We start from the raw sequence: 10,125 nt of genomic DNA, 5'->3' as shown, positions 1-10,125 counted from the left end.
GAGAGAGAGAGAGAGAGAGAGAGTGAGAGAGAGAGAGAGAGAGAGAGAGAGAGAGAGAGAGAGAGAGAGAGAGAGTGAGTAGGAATTGGAGGTGCATCTCGTGTTGATAGCAAGCCCCAAGCCTGATGGAGAGGAGAGGTGTGTGGTGTGAGTGAATGTATGGTGGATTATGACAGAGCTGTTTGTTCAGGAAAATAAACAGAATTGAGCACTTTAGATGTTTCTAATTGTTTTTGTATTATGTGTTCTACTTAAAATGGTCGTAAACCTGAGCATATTACTTTTATCGCTTTATATGAACTTATATAAAAAAAACACATTGCAAAATTGTTAGACTGGGTTAGACTGGGAGAACAGAGTGCCGACCACCCTACTAAAGCCAAGGTTAGACTGGGAGAACAGAGTGCCGACCAACCTACTAAAGCCAAGGTTAGACTGGGGAGAGCAGAGTGCCGACCACCCTACTAAAGCCAAGGTTAGACTGGGAGAACAGAGTGTTGACCACCCTACTAAAGCCAAGGTTAGACTGGGGAGAGCAGAGAGCCGACCACCCTACTAAAGCCAAGGTTAGACTGGGGAGAACAGAGTGCCGACCACCCTACTAAAGCCAAGGTTAGACTGGGGAGAGCAGAGTGCCGACCACCCTACAAAAGCCAAGGTTAGACTGGGGAGAGCAGAGTGCCGACCACCCTACTAAAGCCAAGGTTAGACTGGGGAGAGCAGAGAGCCGACCACCCTACTAAAGCCAAGGTTAGACTGGGGAGAGCAGAGTGCCGACCGCCCTACAAAAGCCAAGGTTAGACTGGGGAGAGCAGAGTGCCGACCACCCTACTAAAGCCAAGGTTAGACTGGGGAGAACAGAGTGCCGACCACCCTACTAAAGCCAAGGTTAGACTGGGGAGAGCAGAGTGCCGACCACCCCTACTAAAGCCAAGGTTAGACTGGGGAGAGCAGAGAGCCGACCACCCTACTAAAGCCAAGGTTAGACTGGGGAGAGCAGAGAGCCGACCACCCTACTAAAGCCGAGGTTAGACTGGGGAGAGCAGAGTGCCGACCACCCTACTAAAGCCAAGGTTAGACTGGGAGAGCAGAGAGCCGACCACCCTACTAAAGCCAAGGTTAGACTGGGGAGAGCAGAGAGCCGACCACCCTACTAAAGCCAAGGTTAGACTGGGGAGAGCAGAGAGCCGACCACCCTACTAAAGCCAAGGTTAGACTGGGGAGAGCAGAGTGCCGACCACCCTACTAAAGCCGAGGTTAGACTGGGAGAGCAGAGAGCCGACCACCCTACTAAAGCCAAGGTTAGACTGGGGAGAGCAGAGAGCCGACCACCCTACTAAAGCCAAGGTTAGACTGGGAGAGCAGAGTGTTGACCACCCTACTAAAGCCAAGGTTAGACTGGGGAGAACAGAGTGCCGACCACCCTACTAAAGCCAAGGTTAGACTGGGGAGAGCAGAGTGCCGACCACCCTACTAAAGCCAAGGATAGACTGGGAGAGCAGAGTGCCGACCACCCTACTAAAGCCAAGGTTAGACTGGGGAGAGCAGAGTGCCGACCACCCTACTAAAGCCAAGGTTAGACTGGGGAGAGCAGAGAGCCGACCACCCTACTAAAGCCAAGGTTAGACTGGGGAGAGCAGAGTGCCGACCACCCTACTAAAGCCAAGGATAGACTGGGAGAGCAGAGTGCCGACCACCCTACTAAAGCCAAGGTTAGACTGGGGAGAGCAGAGTGCCGACCACCCTACTCAAGCCAAGGTTAGACTGGGGAGAGCAGAGTGCTGACCACCCTACTAAAGCCAAGGATAGACTGGGATAGCAGAGTGCCGACCACCCTAATAAAGCTAAGGTTAGACTAGGGAGAACAGAGTGCCGACCACCCTACTAAAGCCAAGGTTAGACTGGGGAGAACAGAGTGCCGACCACCCTACTAAAGCCAAGGTTAGACTGGGAGAACAGAGTGCTGACCACCCTACTAAAGCCAAGGTTAGACTGGGGAGAGCAGAGTGTCGACCACCCTACTAAAGCCAAGGTTAGACTGGGGAGAACAGAGTGCCGACCACCCTACTAAAGCCAAGGTTAGACTGGGGAGAACAGAGTGCCGACCACCCTACTAAAGCCAAGGTTAGACTGGGGAGAACAGAGTGCCGACCACCCTACTAAAGCCAAGGTCAGCGGAGTAAAAGTTTGAGTAAAACGCCACTCACCTTGATTCTTTCAGCGCTTGCCACAGTCTTCCCTGCTACCACTTCAGTCGTGGTGGTCTGCCGCTGCTGTGGGAACTGTTCTGACATTCTCATACGCTTTGCTGATTCCAAGTGACTGTTGATTGTCGACTTTCTCTAGTTTCCAAAAACATTTGGAAATGGTTTAGCACGGTTGTTAGCTGTTATTTTGGTTGCCAAATCACCCATCATCCTCACACGTGAATAGGCTGACAGGCCAGGGGGAAAAGTGGTTGGATTTGGCCATTTTCCACGGTAACAGTACAGTAATTGGTCAAAATTACAAACCTGCTTTTGATTGGACCTTTTTATACGCTAAAAGTGTGGGAATTGCTCAAAATTACAAACTCTCGCATAATATGGGCTGATTGGTTGATTTTGCATTTAATTATGCGATCGCAGAATTGTGGAATACTGGAGGGACTGACCATTGTTTCTGTAGCCAAGAAAGCAAAGGTAACTAAATGACTATGGCCCCATAGTATTCACTTCTGTCATCATGAAATGTTTTGGGAGGCAATCTCCATCGCACTGCACACTGCCCTATCCCATCTGGACAATAGGAATACCTGTGTAAGAATGATGTTCATCAAATACAGCTCAGCTTTCAATACCATAGTACCCTCCAAGCTCATCACTAAGCTTGGGGCCATGTGTCGGAACTCAACATGGGGGCTCCAAAGGATGCGTGCTCAGGCCCCTCCTATACACCCTGTTCACCCAACTCAGTCATCAAGTTTGCAGATGAAACAGCAGTGGCCTGATTACCAACAACGACGAGACAGACTACAGGGAGGTGAAGGCTCTGGCGGAGTAGTGCCAGGAAAATAACCTCTTCCTCAACATCAACTAAATGAAGGAGCTGATCGTAGACTTCAGGAGACAGCAGAGAGAGCATGCCCCCATCTACATCGATGTGGCCGCAGTGGAGAGGGTGAAAAGTTTCAAATTCCTTGTCGTACACATCACTGAAAATCTTAAATCGTCCATCTACACAGTCAGGAGACTGAAGAAAATCAGATTGGCCCCTAAGACCCATGCAAACGTCTACAAATGCACCATTGAGAGTATCCTTTCGGGCTCTATCACCGCCTGGTATGGCAATTCCACAGTCCGCAAATGCAGGGCTCTCCAGAGCGTGGTGCAGTCAGCCAAACGCATCACCAGGGGGCACATTGCCTGCCCTCCAGGACATCTACAGCACCGGTGCATCAAAGCTGGGACCGGGAGACTGAAAAACAGCTTTTATCTCTAGGGCATCATGGTCACCCCTAACCAACATCCGCTCAGTCCTCTACCCTGCACCTTAGAGACTTATGCCCTATGTACATAGTCATTGAACACTGGTCACTTGAATAATGTTTACATACTGTTTTATCCATGTGTATATACTGTATTCTAGTCAAGGCTAATTCTATATAACTACTGCTGTACAAACCTTTTCTATTCACATACTGTCCATACTGTCTATACACACCATTATATACATATATATTTATATTCCAGACTCTGACCATGCTTGTTCTGATATTTCATTCCTTTATGATTTTCTAGGGGGATTTGTGTGTATTCTTTTGATTTGTTAGGTATTACTGAACTGTTGGAGCTAGAAACATAAGCATTTCGCTGCACCTGCGATAACATCTGCAAAATGTGAACGTAACCAATAAAATTTGATTGTGAGGAAAAATAGAACGAAGGCTGGATTAAGGCTACAACTTTGACCTATGTGAGTGTGTTGATAGTGTAGACGAATGAAAATTGTGTTTAAACAATAAACTACATTCATAAATCGGACTCCATTAAATGCTATAGTTTATAAACGTATAGGATATCCATAGTTGTAGCAAGCCTGCGAGTCTCCGAGTCACTATAGAATACTTAAATTACATTTCATTCTAAGACGTTGTGATGATTTGGAGGATTATAGGACTTGTTGTTGCTGTTAATAGTTAATTGAAGTCCATGCTTTAATTGATCAAGTCTATCTTAACCTGTCACGGAGCCGTCCGGAACTGTCATTACGCACACCTGGTCCCTAATCCCAGTGATTAGTAATTGTACACTTGGTAAACCAAGTGTGTCCTTGGTTTACCATTGTCCGGTTGAATATTGTTACAATGTCCGTAGGTTTGTGTGAGTACCTGTGCTATGCTGTTTTGGCTTTCGTGCGACGTATATTGTGTACCCTGTCTAACCTGTTTTGTTACGTGTTTGTTTGGGTTTCTACCCTGTTTTGTTACGTGTTTGTTTGGGTTTCTACCCTGTGTTTGTTACGTGTTTGTTTGGGTTTCTACCCTGTTTTGTTACGTGTTTGTTTGGGTTTCTACCCTGTTTTGTTTACGTGTTTGTTTGGGTTTCTACCCTGTGTTTGTTACGTGTTTGTTTGGGTTTCTACCCTGTTTTGTTACGTGTTTGTTTGGGTTTCTACCCTGTTTTGTTACGTGTTTGTTTGGGTTTCTACCCTGTTTTGTTACGTGTTTGTTTGGGTTTCTACCCTGTTTTGTTACGTGTTTGTTTGGGTTTTGTCCCCGTGCCTTTATATGGCACGCTGTCATTTGGGAAATAAAAAACCCTATTACGCATTCATGCGCCTGTCTCCGGACCCATTTCTACCAACGTGACATAACCGGAGATGTAAAGTTAGAACATATGCATATGTTGTGTAGCCTATAGTGTACATAATATTATGAAGGTACTGTCAAAAAATGTCTCTGTAAAACTAGGAATTTACTCAAAAGGATTTATTAGTCAAAATAATTGACACTCAAAAAACGTGTGTACACGACATGACACATTCCAGACTACGATAGAGTACATGACGATCACCAATAGGCTGAGACTTAACGCGGTTACACATGTCTGCAGTTCAGTAAAATCTCAAGAGAAAAAGTCTGTTTGTCTGCACACACACAGAGCTTTATCACAAGCATGAATCAACATTCCTTTGTACTTTTCTAGTGAAAACAAAAGGAGGAAACACCACTCTAGGTTCTAATCAATTCAATTTGAACGTTATGACCAGACAACAGGAATGTGCCTGATAGTCATCCCAATATACAAGTTCAATCAAGTCCCTTTAAATACATCCACCTAAAAATATACAATGCAGTAAGACATCAAAAATATTCAGAACTTCATAAGCTATTGAAACAAAGCAAACAGGACAACTGTTTTATTTTTTTATTTCACCTTTATTTAACCAGGTAGGCCAGTTGAGAACACCTTTATTTAACCAGGTAGGCTAGTTGAGAACACCTTTATTTAACCAGGTAGGCTAGTTGAGAACACCTTTATTTAACCAGGTAGGCCAGTTGAGAACACCTTTATTTAACCAGGTAGGCCAGTTGAGAACACCTTTATTTAACCAGGTAGGCCAGTTGAGAACACCTTTATTTAACCAGGTAGGCCAGTTGAGAACAAGTTCTCATTTGCAACTGCGACCTGGCCAAGATAAAGCATAGCAGTGTGAACAGACAACACAGAGTTACACATGGAGTAAACAATTAACAAGTCAATAACACAGTAGAAAAAAAAGATGATCAGTGAGATACACCTGCTGGAGCGCGTGCTACGGATGGGTGTTGCCATCGTGACCAGTGAACTGAGATAAGGCGGAGCTTTACCTAGCATGGACTTGTAGATGACCTGGAGCCAGTGGGTCTGGCAACGAATATGTAGCGAGGGCCAGCCGACTAGAGCATACAAGTCGCAGTGGTGGGTGGTATAAGGTGCTTTAGTGACAAAACGGATGGCACTGTGATAGACTGCATCCAGTTTGCTGAGTAGAGTGTTGGAAGCCATTTTGTAGATGACATCGCCGAAGTCGAGGATCGGTAGGATAGTCAGTTTTACTAGGGTAAGCTTGGCGGCGTGAGTGAAGGAGGCTTTGTTGCGGAATAGAAAGCCGACTCTTGATTTGATTTTCGATTGGAGATGTTTGATATGAGTCTGGAAGGAGAGTTTGCAGTCTAGCCAGACACCTAGGTACTTATAGATGTCCACATATTCAAGGTCGGAACCATCCAGGGTGGTGATGCTAGTCGGGCATGCGGGTGCAGGCAGCGATCGGTTGAAAAGCATGCATTTGGTTTTACTAGCGTTTAAGAGCAGTTGGAGGCCACGGAAGGAGTGTTGTATGGCATTGAAGCTCGTTTGGAGGTTAGATAGCACAGTGTCCAATGACGGGCCGAAAGCATATAGAATGGTGTCGTCTGCGTAGAGGTGGATCAGGGAATCGCCCGCAGCAAGAGCAACATCATTGATATATACAGAGAAAAGAGTCGGCCCGAGAATTGAACCCTGTGGCACCCCCATAGAGACTGCCAGAGGACCAGACAGCATGCCCGATTTGACACACTGAACTCTGTCTGCAAAGTAATTGGTGAACCAGGCAAGGCAGTCATCCGAAAAACCGAGGCTACTGAGTCTGCCGATAAGAATATGGTGATTGACAGAGTCGAAAGCCTTGGCAAGGTCGATGAAGACGGCTGCACAGTACTGTCTTTTATCGATGGCGGTTATGATATCGTTTAGTACCTTGAGTGTGGCTGAGGTGCACCCGTGACCGGCTCGGAAACCAGATTGCACAGCGGAGAAGGTACGGTGGGATTCGAGATGGTCAGTGACCTGTTTGTTGACTTGGCTTTCGAAGACCTTAGATAGGCAGGGCAGGATGGATATAGGTCTGTAACAGTTTGGGTCCAGGGTGTCTCCCCCTTTGAAGAGGGGGATGACTGTGGCAGCTTTCCAATCCTTGGGGATCTCAGACGATATGAAAGAGAGGTTGAACAGGCTGGTAATAGGGGTTCAGATTGTCAAGCCCAGCTGATTTGTACGGGTCCAGGTTTTGCAGCTCTTTCAGAACATCTGCTATCTGGATTTGGGTAAAGGAGAACCTGGAGAGGCTTGGGCGAGGAGCTGCGGGGGGCGGAGCTGTTGGCCGAGGTTGGAGTAGCCAGGCGGAAGGCATGGCCAGCCGTTGAGAAATGCTTATTGAAGTTTTCGATAATCATGGATTTATCGGTGGTGACCGTGTTACCTAGCCTCAGTGCAGTGGGCAGCTGGGAGGAGGTGCTCTTGTTCTCCATGGACTTCACAGTGTCCCAGAACTTTTTGGAGTTGGAGCTACAGGATGCAAACTTCTGCCTGAAGAAGCTGACCTTAGCTTTCCTGACTGACTGCGTGTATTGGTTCCTGACTTCCCTGAACAGTTGCATATCACGGGGACTATTCAATGCTATTGCAGTCCGCCACAGGATGTTTTTGTGCTGGTCGAGGGCAGTCAGGTCTGGAGTGAACCAAGGGCTGTATCTGTTCTTAGTTCTGCATTTTTTGAACGGAGCATGCTTATCTAAAATGGTGAGGAAGTTACTTTTAAAGAATGACCAGGCATCCTCAACTGACGTATCTTTGACATTGTGATTGAGTCATCACGCTGGACCTCAGCATCTACAAGTAGTCAGACAGAGGATCATCCTCAACTGACGTATCTTTGACATTGTGATTGAGTCATCACGCTGGACCTCAGCATCTACAAGTAGTCAGACAGAGGATCATCCTCAACTGACGTATCTTTGACATTGTGATTGAGTCATCACGCTGGACCTCAGCATCTACAAGTAGTCAGACAGAGGATCATCCTCAACTGACGTATCTTTGACATTGTGATTGAGTCATCACGCTGGACCTCAGCATCTACAAGTAGTCAGACAGAGGATCATCCTCAACTGACGTATCTTTGACATTGTGATTGAGTCATCACGCTGGACCTCAGCATCTACAAGTAGTCAGACAGAGGATCATCCTCAACTGACGTATCTTTGACATTGTGATTGAGTCATCACGCTGGACCTCAGCATCTACAAGTAGTCAGACAGAGGATCATCCTCAACTGACGTATCTTTGACATTGTGATTGAGTCATCACGCTGGATCTCAGCATCTACAAGTAGTCAGACAGAGGATCATCCTCAACTGACGTATCTTTGACATTGTGATTGAGTCATCACGCTGGACCTCAGCATCTACAAGTAGTCAGACAGAGGATCATCCTCAACTGACGTATCTTTGACATTGTGATTGAGTCATCACGCTGGACCTCAGCATCTACAAGTAGTCAGACAGAGGATCATCCTCAACTGACGTATCTTTGACATTGTGATTGAGTCATCACGCTGGACCTCAGCATCTACAAGTAGTCAGACAGAGGATCATCCTCAACTGACGTATCTTTGACATTGTGATTGAGTCATCACGCTGGACCTCAGCATCTACAAGTAGTCAGACAGAGGATCATCCTCAACTGACGTATCTTTGACATTGTGATTGAGTCATCACGCTGGATCTCAGCATCTACAAGTAGTCAGACAGAGGATCATCCTCAACTGACGTATCTTTGACATTGTGATTGAGTCATCACGCTGGACCTCAGCATCTACAAGTAGTCAGACAGAGGATCATCCTCAACTGACGTATCTTTGACATTGTGATTGAGTCATCACGCTGGACCTCAGCATCTACAAGTAGTCAGACAGAGGATCATCCTCAACTGACGTATCTTTGACATTGTGATTGAGTCATCACGCTGGACCTCAGCATCTACAAGTAGTCAGACAGAGGATCATCCTCAACTGACGTATCTTTGACATTGTGATTGAGTCATCACGCTGGATCTCAGCATCTACAAGTAGTCAGACAGAGGATCATCCTCAACTGACGTATCTTTGACATTGTGATTGAGTCATCACGCTGGACCTCAGCATCTACAAGTAGTCAGACAGAGGATCATCCTCAACTGACGTATCTTTGACATTGTGATTGAGTCATCACGCTGGACCTCAGCATCTACAAGTAGTCAGACAGAGGATCATCCTCAACTGACGTATCTTTGACATTGTGATTGAGTCATCACGCTGGACCTCAGCATCTACAAGTAGTCAGACAGAGGATCATCCTCAACTGACGTATCTTTGACATTGTGATTGAGTCATCACGCTGGACCTCAGCATCTACAAGTAGTCAGACAGAGGATCATCCTCAACTGACGTATCTTTGACATTGTGATTGAGTCATCACGCTGGATCTCAGCATCTACAAGTAGTCAGACAGAGGATCATCCTCAACTGACGTATCTTTGACATTGTGATTGAGTCATCACGCTGGACCTCAGCATCTACAAGTAGTCAGACAGAGGATCATCCTCAACTGACGTATCTTTGACATTGTGATTGAGTCATCACGCTGGACCTCAGCATCTACAAGTAGTCAGACAGAGGATCACCTTCTTTCATTTTTCACAATACACTTACAAAAAAAAGGTGCCATCTAGAACCAAACAGGGTTCTTCGGCTGTCCCCGTAGGAGAACCCTTTGAAGAACCCTATTTTGGTTCTATGTAGAAGCATTTCCACAGAGGCCTTTACATGGAACCCAAAAGGGTTCCACCTGAAACCCAAAAGTGTTTTCCTATAGGGACAGCCAAGGAACCCTTTTTCTAAAAGTGTATAATACAGACAGTAGTAGTGTGACATGGAAGTGTGGTTTTAATTGTGGCATCGAAAGGCAGAAACCAAAGACTCTTGCTGTAGTTCTGTAATAGGGTGCCTTCAGTAGAGATGGGGCTAGCTTTATAGTTCTTCTCATCTTACTTAAAGGGATAATTCTCTAAAACGTTGCCCTTTTTAAGTCTTAATTACCACGGAAGCCGACAAGCCGTCTATCTATGCACACGTCTAATTTACTGATTTCAGCCGAAATTCAAACGCCTGATAACTAGTGCCAACGGTGACCTTGTTGTTGAAGATACGGAGGTACTTTTGAGGTTTCGCCACAGATTTCAGGATGCCCCACTCCCCTGTCTTCTCATACCAATGGAACAGGCATCTCTTGTCTAGTATGGC

Source organism: Oncorhynchus kisutch, linkage group LG8 (genome assembly GCF_002021735.2).
Source record: "Oncorhynchus kisutch isolate 150728-3 linkage group LG8, Okis_V2, whole genome shotgun sequence".
Classification (NCBI taxonomy): domain Eukaryota; kingdom Metazoa; phylum Chordata; class Actinopteri; order Salmoniformes; family Salmonidae; genus Oncorhynchus; species Oncorhynchus kisutch.
This window is presented reverse-complemented; position numbering follows the sequence as displayed.